We start from the raw sequence: 5,298 nt of genomic DNA, 5'->3' as shown, positions 1-5,298 counted from the left end.
AGAATACTGGTTGGGCTTGAAATCAGACAGTCTTATATTTAAATCTGGTTTTTACTGAAGACCACTTGTGCAATATGGGTTACCATCACTAAGCCTTAGCGTCTTCCTCACTGAAATAGCGATAACAGTCCTTGAACATTAAATGAGATGCTGCTGTTTTCTTTTCTACATATGGTTGGGTTAATTCCCATTAATGGAGGCACCATGCAGAGGGTATAAAATACTGCTCACTTGTGTGCCATCTCATGGTTTTTTTCCCTTTCATATAACCATTATGACCATAGGGTTTTCATGAACTGTATTTAGAAGTAAATTGCCAGTCTTTCTTAAATTAGTCCATCTTACATCCCTAGTCCGTCCCAGTCTGGGTGCTTTGCCGAGACCTGCTCATTTTCATAAAAGCAATCAAACTGCCACATACAGCTGCATAGGGTGCACTGGAGGGGGATTTTCATGGAAGGCAAACAGTCAAATACTGAGCCCCACTGCTTCATTTAAATATCATAGCATAGGTGAAATTGCTTCATAACGTATGGAGAATGGCAATGCCTTTCAGCCCCAAACCACAAAAACACACCCGTAGTGGTTGCTTGTTGCAATGACAGAGAATTCCTAACATTGGCAGCCATGGGTCATTTCAGTTGGAGGGTGTTAGAAGGGACGTATATGGGATTTGCCTGTGTCAAGAGTTCTGGGAGGGATTAAAAAGAGATTGGTGTGTTTTAGAATAAATTCTGTAAGGAAGCAGGGGTACCTCTTTATTTGGATATCTTAATAAACCTTATATAGAAGAGAGAGTGGGAGCTGAAACTTGTAATTATTGAAGAAGATGCAGAATAAGCAGGAATCATTATATTAGGATATTGGGGTGGTTGGTTATTGTCATTTTGAGACAATGTTCTTGCTTTGTCTGTGTCACATGTGATTATGGGTTAATCTTGTCTTTGTTGACATTCATAAGGACTACAGAGCGGTCTTGCCTAATGTTTGAATCCTGTGAAATTGCTTTGTTGGACAGGAGAATATTAAGGCCCGGCTAATAGTGTCAGCCCAGCTTTTAGGTGTCAAGGGCTGCTTTTCTCGAACATGAGAGAGAAGTAGGCTTTACCTTGCAATTGTACATTAGGTTGGTGCCTTTCATGGATGTGTTTGCATTCATGTGCAGACTGGAGGAGGCTAATATGCTCACCTCCTAATGGAAAAGTTGTATGTTCAGGTCCTTGAAAGAAAGACCTAGCAGTCATTTGCCAAATAAATAAATCAGCCATTGAAAGCTCTATGGAGCACATATCTAGTCTGTCACACAGGGGTCACCATGAGTCAGAGTCAACCTGATAGCAACTGGTATGGTCAGGCGTATGTGCATGCGTGCACGTATGTGTACAGGCTACAGCATAGTGAGTGACTGGTAAAAACAGATTTTTCAATTGAGACAATGATGCAGTTTGGTCATCATACTAGAACCATTCCCGTGCCTTCATGGATCATTTACCCTCTTCAAGGAAATCTCCTCCTTCACAGGCTCCGCTGAGAAGACTGAAGTCATATCTTGTAACAGGTGAATTTTACACTCGTTGGCCACAGTTGAGTACATTAGGGCTGAGTCCGGATCCAGAAGCAGACGCAACTTATGACCTACGTGGTCACCTAGTGTTGACTGGTACTGACCAGATCATTTTAAAAACTAGAAACCCAAGAGACTGAACCAGTTAATGCTGAGAAAATCCTGAAAAATTAAACATGAAAATAGATGTTATTTAACAACTCACTTCAATCAGGTCGTTTCAACTCATATTGCCCCGATTAGGACAGAGCAGAACTGCCCCTGTGGGTTTCTGAGATTGTTAATCTTTATTGGAGTAGAAAGCCTCATTTTTCTCCCTAAGAGTAGCTGGTGATTTCAATTTTCTGAACTTATGTTTAGAATCTCAACACATAACCCACTACAATACCAGGGTTCCATGGAGGGGTGGGGACAGGGATAAGTTGAATAAAATAAAAGAATAAAAGCAAGAGAAGCAGCAAATCTATGTTAGAATAATTCATCTCAGAACATTCAGGGCCCCCAATATTTTCCAACTGTAGCCTTGACCCATACTATTATAAGCTCTCTTCCTTGAGAAGATGAATATAATCAGTATTAACAAGGTCAGAGGCTAACTGTGGAACAAATCTCAATCGTTCATATACAAGTTTGAGTTGAAGCAGAAGAAATTGAAACAAGTTCACAAGAGCCAACATAAGAATTTAAGTATATCCTACCTGAATTTAGAGACTCAGTAATAGATTTGACACATTAAATGCTAAAGAACAAAGATCAGACAATTTGTTGATTGACACCAAGGACATTATACATGAAGAAAGCAAAAGGTCATTAAAAAGACAGGAAAGACCCACCCACATGTTGGCAAACCAAGAGGAGAGTACAACAGACCACCAATGGGAACAGAGCCACTAAGTCCCTGAGGAAGCTTGATTATAGACTTCCAACTTGGGGGCAGCACTTGGCACTTCATCTGAATTGGCTGGGGATATTTACAAGGGGGCCACACTGAAAGTCTAGAGGTGCAATGGAGTAGGGGGGTGGGGTACTGGACCGCTCCATCCTTGACTGCAGGAAGAGCAATAGGGTTTTGTAGAAGGTCCTCAAGAATGCTGAGGACCAGAAGGGGATAAGTGTTGTTGTGTATGCAGGTCCTGGGACATGGGTCCCTGAAAGAAAAGGGGATTGGACTGATGAATTATGACAGGGCCTGCTCACTACTTAACAGGGGGATACTCATCTACTCTGGGTCAACAGACTTAGAACTATTTGTATGGTCTCTCTCTCTTTCCCTCCTCTTGATGTCTATCTATATAAGATAGGCAGGATAATCAATCCCAATAAGACAGTAGTGAGAACAATGGTTGGTGGGGGTGGGGGAGGATGGTAGAGGAGGAGGCAGAAAATAATGACAGGGACAGGGGAACAGCACGGGAGCCAAAATTGAGGGTGTAGTGTTCCTGGTAGTGTTTGATCAATTGAAATGTATTCAAGAAGAATTAGTGAGAGGTGAATGATGGGTAAACATGATAGTGGGGCAGGAGGAAAGAAAAAAGAAACAGAGGAAAGAATAAGAATGTAAAAATTAAATATATAGTTATAAATATAGATATGTAAATATATAAAAATAGGTGTATTGATTTATCTATTGTCTATCTATCTATCCATCCAATAAGGAAGCACATGGACTTTGGGCCTCTACTTAAATCTTACTTCAGTATAAGAATGGGTTGTTCTAATAATATGGCAATGTATGATACCCACATAACACAATCACTGAAGACAAAATGGGTGCATAAGCAAATGTGGTGAAGAAAGCTGATGGTGTCCAACTATTAAAAAATATAACATCTGGCGTCTTAAAGGCTTGAAGTAAAAAATCGGCCATCTAGCTGGAAAGCAACAAAGCCCACATGGAAGAACCACACTACCCTGTGTAATCATGAAGTGTGGACGGAAGTGGGTATCAGAAATTCAAACATAAGCAATCAAATTGACATAGACGTAGAGTGTAGACAACGTGAAAACCAAAGCCAACCTGTAAGACAGTCCCTCACAGTAGGGCCACATGGGAGGGAGGCTATATCCAGGGTGCAGTATAGCACTGATTAAACACTTCACTATCCTCTAGTTCTTTAATATTTCCTCCCCTTACTATTAAGGTGTTAGCTTTTACATTTTAAATCTTGTGAGACCTGTGTATGTTCATTGTATAATTAAGGTCATTTGATACATGAAATCCAAGATAGATAAACCCTTCAGAAATAGAAGTGGGAGCAATGTACCCTCATGGGAGGGTACTGAAAGAGAGGGGGAGTAGAAGAGGGAGGGGAACTGATAGCAATGATGACTGTATAACTCCACTCGAGGGGAATGAATCACAGAATTGTAGGCGAACAGATAACAGTGGAAGGTGTATGATATGGAAAAATATAATAATAATAACAACAAAAATAATAAGGGTTCCTGGGGGTAGGGTGGGGAAGGGAGGGAATAAAAAGGAGCTGATATCAAAGAATTCAAGAAGAAAGAAAATATTTTGAAAATGATGGTGGCAGCAACTGTACAAATATGCTTGATCTAATTGGACTGTGGCTTGTTATAATGTCTGTAGGAGCTCCCAGTAAAATGGGGGCGGGGGGAGACAGGAAAGCACGAAAAGAACAAAATAGATGCCAGGAGAACCTCTGAAATTGATGCGGAACATAGCGAAGCTACAGCAAAAGGAGGAAATGAAGTAAAAGAACAGAACAGGAAATGCCAAAGGACTACTTGAGGAGACCAAATGGAGCGTTACCGTGACATGTGGAAAGACCCGGAGCAAGAAAACAAAGCGAAGAAAATGCTTGGCATTTCTCAACATGAAAGAAAATCGAGCTTCTTCTAGTTGTAATTTTGTAGGAGTCCATGGGCAGGAAGCCTAATACTTACAATCATTGTAACAAAAAAGACTGGTCGACTGCCTTCAGCCAATGCAAGAGATGGCATATGATCAAGAACCAATGGTGTTAAGCAAGAATTTCAAACTGCACTGAAGTATTGACAAAAATCAAGTCTCCAAAATTTGATGCAATGCCAGGTAAAAGACTCCAACAAATGGATGCAGCATTGGAGATGCGCTCTTGCTTATGCCAAGAAATTTGGAAGACCAACTGATTGATAGAGAGCTGTAGTTGTGTCTGTTCCAAAGAAAGGTGATACAACGGAATGCAAGAATATAATTAATATCACATTCAAATAAAATTTTGCTGCTGATAAATGTAAATTATTTTCCACCATAAAAATCAGGGGGCTGTCAATCATTTAAGTTAAACTCGGCAGGTGGCACACACAACATGTATCACTACTGACATCAGGCAGACCTTGACGGAGAGCAGAACACCAGATAGACATTTACCACATGGATGTGACTGTATAAAGGCATTTGACCATATGAATCAGAACAAATTATGGATAACATTGCATAGGAAGAGAGCTCCCCAAAACTCAATTTTGTTCGTGAAATACCTGTATATACACAAATAAGCAGTCATTCAAACAGAACAAGAGGGAGCCACTTGGTTTGTGTGTATCAGGCTTGTATCCCTTCAGATTCAATCTGTAATCTGAACAAATAATCAGAGAAGGTGGACTGTATGAAGAGGAATTAGGCATCAGGATTGGAGGAAGACGCACTAGCTACCTTCAGTATGCAGATGGCACAAACTTGCTTGCTGAAAGTGAAGAAGACTTGAAGCACACATCGATTGTGTTAG

The sequence above is a fragment of the Echinops telfairi genome, unplaced genomic scaffold, assembly GCF_000313985.2.
Source record: "Echinops telfairi isolate 266 unplaced genomic scaffold, ASM31398v2 ScPeMD7_7474;HRSCAF=8512, whole genome shotgun sequence".
Classification (NCBI taxonomy): Eukaryota; Metazoa; Chordata; class Mammalia; order Afrosoricida; family Tenrecidae; genus Echinops; species Echinops telfairi.
Note: the sequence above shows the minus strand (reverse complement) of the source record.